Source organism: Uranotaenia lowii, chromosome 2, assembly GCF_029784155.1.
Source record: "Uranotaenia lowii strain MFRU-FL chromosome 2, ASM2978415v1, whole genome shotgun sequence".
NCBI classification, from domain to species: Eukaryota; Metazoa; Arthropoda; class Insecta; order Diptera; family Culicidae; genus Uranotaenia; species Uranotaenia lowii.
This window is the reverse complement of record NC_073692.1, coordinates 80,577,425-80,589,480: the sequence shown is the minus strand read 5'-3', so window position 1 is coordinate 80,589,480 and position 12,056 is coordinate 80,577,425. Positions and strand designations below refer to the sequence as shown.

The following is a 12,056-nucleotide window of genomic DNA, read 5'->3' as shown; positions in this document are numbered from 1 at the left end:
TCTTCAAACCTGCAAATTATTGATAATCGCTTGAAACCTCCATAATATGGGTATTAGTTGAAAGGGATCAACGATTAAAAGTCGAATTTCGCTATCTGACACAATCTTGAAATCTTTTCTTTTCAAACCTGTATATTACTGTTAAGTTTAGCTTAAGTTTAAAATGCCGTAAATCACTGAAAATCAAATGAAAATCCACAATATGGGTATTAGATCAAAAGACTCTACAAGTAGAAGTCGAATTTGGTATTCTGGCGCTATCTTGAAATACAAGCTTCGGCTTTTCTCTTCAAACCTGTATATTGTTCATAATCGCTAGAAACCCCCATAATATGAGTATTAGATGAAAGGACTAAACTAGAAGAAATCGAATTCATTGACGCCATCTTGAAATCCAAGATGGAAGTTTCGCTGAATTTAAAATGCTGCAAATGACTAATAATCGCATGAAATCCCCACAATATGAGTATTGGGTGAAAGGGCTAAACTGGAAGAAGTTAAATATCGTTATCTGACGCCATCTTGAAATCCAGTATGGTGGCTTCCGCTGCACTTCAAATTGCTGTAAATCACTGAAAATTGTATGAAACTCCAAAATAATGGGTAGTGGGTCAAAGGGCTAAACGAATAGAAGTGAAATTTTACTTTCTGACACTATCTTGAAATCCAAGCTGGCGGCTTCCGCTTAACTTAAAAATGCTGTAAATCAATGTAAATAGCATGAAATTTCAATGAGATTTTCAATCATTTACAGCATTTTAAAGATCAGCCGAGGTAACCATCTTTGGAGGCGTCAGATAGCGAAATTTGACTTCTATTCGTCTATCCCTTTCAATCAATACCCATATTGTGCGAATTTCATGCGATTTTAAGGCATTTAAAAGATTTTAAAGCTGAGCGGAAGCCGCCATCTTGTATCTCAAAATGGCGTCAGACAACAAAATTCGACTACAACTCATGGTATTATTCACAACCAATTCCATATTCATTTGTTTTTAAAAGTCTGTTAATCATTTACCATACAAATGATTAACAATTTAGAAACGATGAACTCATCCTATGCCTGTAATTAGTAAGCTTGCGTAAGAAACTTCAAATTTCAGTTGTTTCTATGGCTCTCATAAAACCATTATTAAACTGACCATATTAAAGCTATTAAGCATTGAATTGAATAACGCAATGTTCGTTGCAAAATCGAAGGGCACAAAATGAGGCCATGTTGATGGATTCACAATGTCAAGTATTTTAAAATATTTTTTCAGGCCTATTTTCAATCAATGTTCGTGATACCATTATGTTTTATAGAAGCTTTATAAAAGATTTGGAGATCAAAATTTTACAGCATAACGATAAGTTTTGATGGCGTTTCTAGAACAGAACCAAATAGCCAGATTCTAGCTTTATTAGAGTTCTGGTGCGCTTAAGTTTTTTATGAAGATCAATACTTAGGCTCTAACGAAGTTGAGTTAACCATAATAAAGCTTAAATTGTTACCTGGGTAGAAGCATCTATCTGACGTCGGTTTTAAAAAAGACGGCCGTAAAAAGTTTCGCGACAGTGTGTACTAGAATAATTTTACGAAATTATGAATTATGTTATTAGAAAATTCATTAATTGTGAAAAGAAACTGTAAAATTTCTATTTCTTTTTAATTTAAATATAGTTTTTTTTTTTCTTAGGATGGCTGAAATTCAGTAAGCCAAAACGTAAAAAACAACAGTTTTATTTTCGTCAAAAATCATCGAAAAATATCAATAGACGGAGACCACAAATTCGATCTTAGCACTCGAAGCAAGTGCAAGGTCTTATTCAATCTTTTAACATTTAAGTTCTCGAGAATAAGATATTCAACTACAACTTTAAACAGCAAGGACCTATTCTTCTTTACCTTTTTTTCACCCTATCGAGTGAAGAGCACAAATGTAAATCCAACTTTTTCCGGTAGCTCCCAACCCAAAAAAAGTCATGAATGAAACGTTATTTCCCGTGCCTTCTGTAACCGTTGCTAATGTCTCCTAATTGTTCTGGTTCTTCGACAATCAAAAACCTGCTGTTAAGAGAAGAAAAAAAACTAGTTTTTTTGACAGGCTAGTTAGAACCTTCTTCTAGGAAAGCGATCTGCTGCCGAGCACTTGTCTTTGCCGAAAGAACAAAACCAAACGGAGTCACTGATTTTAGGCTACTTGATTCCCGGGACCGTGGGGAGAATCACTGCGCCTTGGAACCGTCAAAACAGGGGTCAAGTGTAGGATTTGCCTTTTTATGGTTCTACTAGTTCAAGCTTTTTAAGTGTCTGGTTTGAAGCTGCGAGAGAGAAGGTTTTGGTTTTCCATGAATCCACCCGTTTCTATCTTAATTAGGAAAATAAAACTCAGCTAAACACCTTGCTCCGAAGATCGACGAGTTGGTTCGGTTTGTGTACAGGTTTTTTATATTTTCGGGATCGAATCAAGATCATGTGTTGCTGCTGCTGTTGACCAATTGTTTGTTTGTTTGGGACTCGAAACATTCGTATTCGTATTCATCTCTTGAGATTGCTTTCGATGTTATGGTTTCCCAGTTAAAATTTAATGAATAATTTAAACTTAACTACTTTCGGGGGAGATGATTCGTAGCGAGGTAGGATTAAAGACCAATTACGCTACGCTTGCGTTTCAAGGTTTCAAATTTCATGTGCCATAGCGTGTATTTTTTTGGCGATCGGATCTTTCAAAGTTCTGTTGGGATTGGGATTGGATTGTACTGATGTTGTTGGACGAGAGCTGGGAGTGAATCAGTTTTAACTGGGTGATATTGGATACGACGAATAACGCCTATTAGTGGGTCCGGTAGCTTGGCGGCTGCTCACAATGTCTGGCAGCCTCGAACTATTCGGACAAAAACGCTCACGATGAATTAATTCCAGGCTTCAATCAAGCAAGTGGACATAAACTGACAAAACCACACCAGCACCATATCATTTGATTGGCATTTTTTGCCTCTAATTGCACCAACAACGAGAGGCACCATACCATACGGCTCCCTGATTGTACCGGTTCAAATGATGGAAGAAAAATCCGTGAAGGTGAATTCCTGCGAGTTGTTGAAACATACCATCGTTCCACGCAGCTCTTGACGACCGATTCAGATTGTCCCGAGCAGCAGCCGATCACTTTCAAGTCGATTCAGCTTTTCCCGAGAGTCTGGCCCGGTCTGGCAACCAGCAAGCATTCGTCATTTTCTCACTCCCCCGCCTTCCGCCTTCCTTCAGCCCTCAATGGTCGTCACCGGAGTCGAACAACCGTGAACCTTTGTCGTGGTGGAGGTGGTGTTGCATAAATCTATTTCCCAGTCAATTAATTGTCTCTGCATGCTGGAAAAACTGTGTTTTGTTGAGCCAACCGAACCGAACCGAACCAAGAGGAGCGCTTTTCTCGGGATGTGTTTTACCAAGCTTGTTGGTCCATTCTTGGAGGACTAACTTGATTTCTTCTGATCGGCTGCGAGGAAATCACAGAACAAAAAACGCAAACAAACGCAACGCCTCATCGCCGCGACGACGTTCTCGTCATCGTCATGAGCAGCCAGCCCGATGCGATGCTTCGAAGATTTATATCGGGTGCTGCTGGAATGAATAATGTTCCGTTGATAGTTTTTAGTCCCATAAGCTCTGCTGCCCGATGCTGAGTTTTATGATAGGGTTGCCAATTGATGAAGTCAGCTGGAACCATGCTTCATCAGTGTCAAAGTCAACGAAATTAAAAATTCCTTTTTTTCCTCCTACTATTTTTTTCTAAACTACCCAATGGAAATCTTGTCGATCTTCTAACAACAAACAATTGTTCACATTGTTGTATGCCGGCCGATAAGCTTGGCACTACTCCTCAGAATAGCCAGTTCAGAGTAGGAGAGTGTCGCTTTTCCAATCTCATCCTCCCAAACAGCGTTGTCAGATCTACGGATTTCTCTGTAGATCTACGGATTTTAAGCATTTCTACGGAGCTACGGATCGATGTTCAAAATCTACGGACTTTCAGCATTTTTTATGGATTTTCTATGGATTATCGAAAAAAAATTACGGGATTCTGCAGATAAACGAAAATGCTACCTTACGACCAATAAAAAGTCATCATGTTTCAGTTTGCCAAAATCGCTACATTTTTTTTATTTTTGTCAAACCTACGGACTTGCAATGCAACAGTTCTGGCAATGCTGCTCCCAAACTGTGCACGCTCATTTTTACTTAACCATTTATGGTTCAAAAATAACAATTTTTTGGTTTTTCCTTCAGAACTGCCAATATGGTTATTTTTTAACAATTTATCACAGTAGAATTTCAACCATTTGTTTAGTTCTCCAATATAAACCAGAAAAAGGTTGAAAATTTAACCTCAAAGTGAAAATTTGCCTTCCGAATCATCTTCGCTGTTTCATCAGTCTTGCAGACACACTTTTTTGTTTTGCATTGAATTTCTCCATCAAACCGTGAGATCTACAAGCAATTAGGGGAATTAGTGATCGTGAAGGAAATTAGTTTGGAGGAATCAAAAACGCATACGGTAATTGTTAGTATTATACATAATAATTAAATAACTATCAAATTGTTTTTCAGAATCCGGCAAAACTTAAATCTTCCGAACCGTTACCTGATCATCGTCAGCGAACCGCGAGGTAATACCTCGCTAGGATGCCACCAAGGATTGACGATGTGACAACAGCACTTCCAGTGCAGTTTAGTTTGCCGTGGAGAAAACTATTTAGTAATTTTACTGCTACCGGATGTGGCTGCTGCTGGATTCCCTTCTTGAAGCGGATAAAAAAATTGGTAATTTGTTTGCTTTTAAATTTTTGTTGTTGAGGCTAAGTATGTATCTGATTTTATTTTAGCTTCTTGAAGATTTTATGTTGAAAGCAGTCCCTGTCAGCAAGCAATTGACTGGTTCAACTGGTAGGACTATATCCACGCATTATTAGGGCTAGGTCTCAACAGAGTGTCACCAAGAGTATTCTACATGGTACCACCATTTCCGGAGTTGGACGGTTTGAAGCAATTCCGAAGCACCGACTATTCTAATAATGATGGCTCCAAGGCGGCCAAGGTGGCCCAACTTGCTTAATTTTCCCGCACCGATCCTCCGCTGCATAGGGCCGTGGTAGTAGACATCCACTGTTGACGATCCGGAGCCTTCAGTTGGTCAAGACTCTAGTCGACAGCCCAAAAGCAAGCTACAGGGAAAAGCCTGTAGTGAGTTTATTCCACAACAGCTGGCACAAAATAATGTACCGTCCCAGAAAGATTTCAATTTCTGCTGATCAAAAATGTGATATAAAGAATAAAAACTATTATGAATAAAAATATACTATCACTAATCTTTCTTCGATTTTGAAATGTCGAATTAACTGATTTTGCGATTACATTTTATGACAAATCCTCATGAATCGAAAAAAGCAGCTCATTTGAATTTCGGTTGAAAAGTAACCATTTTTTGACTTCTCCTCCAGAATCCCATTCGGTTGAAAAACAACCATATTCGAACTTCTCCCTTAGAAGTCATTTTATGACTTCTCATGGAGAACTCATAAAATGGCATTTCCCGGGAAAAGGTCAAAAATGGTTATCTTTAACTTTTCGATAGAAAAATGAGCAATTCGTGCCGGAACCAAACAAAATCAACAACTCTGTTGTGGTATGAGCCTACTTGGTTGAATGATTCAACTGAATCGAAGCAATCGAAAGATTCCTTTTAATTCAACCACGGTAAATGAAAAGTTCATATACCAGTATTTCGATAGCAACTTACTACCTTCTTCAGTGAACGTTTTCGATTAATTCGTTTTCGAAAACGTTCACTGAAGAAGGTAGTAAGTTGCTATCGAAATACTGGTATATGAACTTTTCATTTACCGTGGTTGAATTAAAAGGAATCTTTCGATTGCTTCGATTCAAAATCAACAAAGCTGTTGTTTCATAGATGTGACATGCTCAGTTTGGTGAAACTTGTAAACTTGTCTAATGTGTCGAAACCGACCGAATATTTTAATAGCGCGAAGCTGGCGCGATCCGTCGCTCAAAAAATTTGTCTGTAAACTGAACTTCCAAGCTCTCTACACTCATGTAGAATCTGTCAACTTGTTTTCTAAAAACTCTACACAGGCTCTCTTATTGAAACGAACGTTCCCGAAAAGCAATATTTCCGAGTACACGAATCGGAACGTGCCCTCATGAATAAGTGTTGCCAATCTTCTGGCTGTTTATATATCGTTCATTCGGAGGTATTTATTCTTGTTTTCTTACTATATTCCCTACACAATGCTAAACTCTCTCGAAGACTTAAAAAAAGTTTTAAGAATGGTCATTCTAATAAATCAAAATTTGATGCCTGCTCACTGGTCGGTGATTTAATCAGATCAATTTGACATTTGAGCACTTTTTTTGTTTTTTTCTTCTGTTTTCCACCCCTGGGCTCAGTTGTCATCAGGATTTTTCAGGACACCTCTTGATTCATGGAAATAATAAGCAGCTTAGCTAAGATTGCATAAAAGAATGCGCAAAACAGGTGCTGTAAACGCCTTGCAACAGCAGTACGCAGCTTCTTGGGTATCCTGCTAGTTCATATCTCAAAACACCATTAAAATATCATCTGAACCGAAGATCACCATGTGTGAAACGAGTTTATCTATTTTATTACAGATTTATTCGATTTTCTCATAGTTTAACTTTTTTGGTCGCCGCTCCAAATTTTCACATTTACACTTCAGCAATCATTTTTCATCGCATTCGTAAAATCAGGCAAATTCGGGCGTATTTTCAAAAATCAGGGAAATTGTTGTCAGGCTGAGCCTCGGAATATCAGGCAAATTGGCATCTCTGGGTTCACCCAAGTGTGAGTAAAAGAAGCAAGCCAACTGAGAAAGTGCACTCTCGCCGTTCGCAAATTGGGCGAAAGAGAAGCTTCAGTGCAACCTCTATTAGTCTTCATCAGTTGCGTCTGAATCGGAGTTTGTATTCAAAGTGTGTTAAAATTCGCATTGGCTAGCTACGAAAGGCCCAAAAAAAGTTCTTAAAAGTAGTGGTAAAGAAAGCATTGTCGTATTTCATACTATTTGTGACGAAGATTCAAAATCGTTTTAATGCCACACAAAATGCAATCTGACGCGGCATCTCGTTGCAAAACATAAGGACACGGCAAAAGAGTGTGACGGAATGTAATATTCCGCTTGCCTTCTTTTCCAAGGATTGTGTCCAGTACGTGATTGAACCTCTGAAAGATGGAAAAAATCTTCCTAACACAAACCGAAAAAACGTAATGAGATACGTCACCGCAGTTTCAAACCGGATGGAAGAACACTTCGAACCTGAAATGCGTGGCTAAATGATTTGTAAAATGGCTATAAGTGGTGCGAACACTAGCACAAGTAGAGCGATTTGAACGAAACACAGCCGAAAATTTATCCGTTGAAGTTCAGCTCGTTCTCGAGAAATTTGAAATCCCACTGAAGCACATCTATTTTGTAACAACAGATAAGGTAAAAACGTACTTAAACTTGCTGCTTTGTTGAAAATCCGGAAAGAGTATGGTTTTCCGAGCAACAACGATGATATTCATGAAGTTGAAAATTCAATGGACGACGATGAAATTGAACCAAGGTACATAAGGTACACCGGGGCAAGTGCAAACGGTTTTCACCATAGTTCAACTTTCACATGTCCTAGAAAAATATGTAAATCTTCAAAAATTATCAATTATCGTTCGTTGCATCATTAAAATGGTTCTCAACAAATTCCCGTTGAAAGTGAAAAATTAAAAAATGTTTGTAAAAAGTAACGGCACTTTTGTGAAAAAATTTCTAAATTTGCACTTGCCCCGTTTATGGGGGCAAGTGCAAACGCAATGCTTTTTCCAAACTTATTCAAAGATGCGTCAGTGTATCGTTACTAAAACGAATTTAATACATGTTCCGATATGTTTTATCAACTTTTTTTTATGTATTTGCTGTTTTTCTGCAATATTAATTACTTTTTGGAACCTCAGTTTTGCTGACTGTTGTTTGAAGCAAAAGACTTTCATTTGCCAAGGCATTACGGAATTTTGAATATCCGCTTCAGATACAACACTTTGGATACCCTTTCTGACCACTCTAATATAATGCTGAATCATTTTTGAGATGATTTTTTTTAATGTCTGATGTTACATGGCTTAAAGGTGCGTTTGCACTTACCCCGGTAGTGTCGTTTGCACTTGCCCCGCAGTGTGGGTTGACAGGAGTGAATATTCTTTTCACAATTTTCAGGGTATACTGAAAATTTATTATAAATTTTTTGCTTTCACTTGAATATCAGTCCCAAACACTCACCTTTCAACGAAAAATCGGATTTGAATTCCCTTTTTTGTAGCCAAAAAAAGCAAAACAAAAACACACTTTTCATGTCTAGTACGTACTTGAATTCGTGTGAAATCAAACAGTGCCGTGTTTTTAGTGAATAATTAAAAGAAAGTTTAGTTTATCTATGTCAGATTGTTGGTTTGGACAACAACAACAACTTCTAGAAGAAGAAATATTTTTTAATTTTTTTGTAACAGAGGAAAGTTGATCGTTTGCACTTGCCCCGAGTTTGCACTTGCCCCGGTGTACCTTATATTAAAGTATTGATATTTTATGATTGTTTAACTCCTTTTAATAATTTCGGGTATTATTTTTAAAGCATCCATTTTTGGCTTTGCATCTCTGTATCTAATTTTTAACAGACATGAATTTTATAACCTAAATTTAAAATTAATTCCGTTAAGTTGGTGAAAAAAAATTAAGCACCACTGACTTTTAGTGTGTGCTGCACGGCTAACTATTACTCAAAACACAAACACACAAAACCAAAACTTGTAGCAATTCAAAATATTTACCTACACAGCAAAAAAATTCTAAAAGTATACGGAATCTAAAACACGAGTGATTTTTTTTTCACAAAAAGATGTAATTTTCCACTTTTTTGGATGTAACTTTAGTCTTTTCTCAAAAGCGAATAAAAATAAATTGTTTTGGTATAATTCCATGATGTAAAAATAAAGCGGCCAATGAAATTTATATCACAAGCAGTGTAAAATTATATCTGTTTGATTTAATATTGACTGAAACTGTTTGTTTGTGCAATTTGCCAGTCGAGTCATTTTTCGGAAACCGAGTGTCTTCATTCTAAGACGAAGCTCCATCATGGTAAAAGTGGTAGGTTTTTAAATTAAAAAACAAACGAATGATGTAATTGAAATTGATTATTTGTTTCTCGATTACAGTGACGGTAGATTTTGAAGTGGCAGGGATCCGGAATTTGATTCCCAGGAGAAGAATTTGCCTGAACAATTCGAGGCGCATTCTCTTTGGTCCCCCAGTGACGCTGACCAATAAGAACATTAGCAGAATGGACATCTTCGTATTCAACAGTGCGCCAGCCTGGCGGTGCTCTTAATGGTGGGTGTACTTTTTTTTCTTTACTATTTATGTTTTTTTTTATAAATAAATGTTTAATAATAGTAAACTATAGTGTATTTTTCTACTCAAACGATTCATAATATCCCAATATTTCATAAAAAAAATCTAATATTCCGAAAATAAATCTAAAATTTTACATCGCTGTGTATTTTTACACGACAATATGCTGTCTCTTTTCGTGCATCGGTTTTGGTCTAAATTTACACGCCTCGATGTAAATATGATGTAATTTTAGATCATAAACAGTGTTCCGTTTTCGTGCATCGTTTTCAATCTAAAATTACACGATTTTTTCTTGCTGTGAACACAAAACGCACACAATGTAACAAATTAAAAGATTTCCAATCTTACGTTGCATAAATACAGAATAAATAAATAAATAAATAAATAAACAATCATATCACAGCTTGGACGGCACAGGTGTATCACAGCTTTCTTTTCAATTTCACAGTCGTATCCGGTTAACTGGCAACCCTGCCTGGCTGCACTGTTTCGACGGGCGTACCGCAGCTGCCCGGAGCACCTCCAACGATTTTCGGCTAGATCCGACTGGCTCTCTCTACGTCCGCAGCTTAATTTCGCAAAAACGGGACTCGCAAAACCAAGATGGTGAAAATCGAGTCCCGAAAAGCGATTGGCTCAGCTCCCAAAAACGACCTAATAATTAACAATCTGGCTTAGCAAGTCTATTTTTCGGCCAATGCCTTCGCTACTCACCGGTTCGGAGTCGTTTTCGTTCTCCAATTTCCAATTACCATTGTGCAATTGATGGATACAAGGGCAGCGGCTTCTGTTCTGTAAAATCGAGACTGTCTTAACATCTTTCCCGGGATGGGATTTTTAGTTTATTTAGCTCACCCTACTTTACGCTGCTTACGAGTGTTCTTTCGACTTCAATTTCCTCTCCAAGCACAACGCTAGCATCAACCTACGATGAGAGGCGAGTTTTTAGATCAGAAACAAAATGAATCCTTACTGCTTTACCGTTGCTTCCGCACAGGTTGTCTCTTGTCGGTGCTGGCTTGGTCGATGCTGATACGTGTCACCCTCACTCAGTGTCTGGGAACTGGAGGAATCTAAATTGGTTTTTTCTGATCCGATTAAAGTGGTCGTGCTGTTTCACCTTTTCACCGAGTAAATCCAGGATATCCGCCTTGATCGATGGCTGCGGCTCTGGTACAACAATGATTGCAGAAACTTTCTATCAACCAATTCAAGTGCGTTGGCGAATCTTACCGCTTAGCCGTTTTATTGCTCTGATTGCTTAGGTACGATGATGATAGTTGTTGTTCATTGCATTTTTTGTGTTATTTTTTTCCACGTGCGCGTTTGATAGCTACACTCTTATTTCTATACACTCATTCTTTGGTATATTTTTCACTCACATGATAGAACTACACGCTCAAAACAAAATAGCTACAAAAACTTAATTATAATGCTTTAATGGTTATCATTTTCATTGGTTTCTTTTAAACCTCTTTTTCTCAGTATAGAGTGAAACTAAAAACTTTTTTTTATACGCTTCTAATCATATTGACCCGAACGGAACAGGAACTTAAAAGCTTGTAAACCGGCCAAAAATCTCAGCCAGAGGACAAAATATAATTCAAAAAGAAAGTCCTGCCGGAAGGGGCATTGGCCCGTCTTCGGCTTCATGGACAGGTTCGCGATTCAACATCAGATATTAAAACGTTCATCTAACCCGAGTAAATCCCAAAAGATGGATACAATGCTTCAGCATTACACAAAGAAAGAATCCAAAAAAATAGTTTTTAGAAATTATATTGATTTTAGATTTTCCCCGATTTTCCCCATTTTCCCAACCCGCTCTTATAACTACCTTACCTTAATTCTGTGTGAGTGTCAGTGTAGTGTATACTTGTGTATCCCTCGGCGAACGGCTTGAAGTCCTGCATCCGGATGCATTCCTCGATGTCTATACCAGCCTCGACTGGTTTCGGTTCATCTGTTTTGGTCTCCAAACGAATAGAAACATAGGCAGTCCCTGGCTCAAGCCCCTAGGGGCGAGTGGGGACCGCTCACTATGTTTCCTTTTCTGTTCGCATCGCTTGGCTTGTTTGACGAGTTCGAAATGGCCGAAACTCCATTAATTAGACGCACAGTAGACACCACCTCCATTCTGCCACACTTGTGATTAAACATAATAGGCCTGCGTGATAAACCCACAATCTAGGCATTAGTTCAGATGCATTACCGCTTTCTCTAGGTTTCTTACCGATCTCTTTAACTCCTAGCATTATGATTTAACTAGTTCGTCATTTTGGCATGTCGACTGTTAAAACGAACCAATACTCCATCCAGGCTGTGGGTTGATAAGAAGCACTATGTAGACACAATACGGGTTTCAAGTTTCACTACGAACCTGACGTGAATTGAACCGCTTACTTATCAGCCTGTCGTGCACTTAATAATCTTTCCACTTTGAACAAAATTGCATAAATTAGACTTTATTAACAGCTGAAAGTGAGACTACTAGGGTTCAGGTAGCAAATGGTCTCCTTGATGCTGAACCTTCAACTGGTAACGTTTCGCTTAGTGTTCTTCTGTTTTGTTGGGTTAGTCACAGTCATCTC

The 12,056-nt window shown here is 38.0% G+C and overlaps 1 protein-coding gene across 1 annotated transcript in view; it reads right to left on the bottom strand.

Moving 5' to 3' along the window:
* The window catches only part of LOC129747994 (paired box pox-neuro protein-like), a 142,753-nt gene that overhangs the window by 37,881 nt on the left and 92,816 nt on the right, over window positions 1–12,056 (bottom strand). The gene's annotated exons all lie outside the window — the stretch shown is intronic.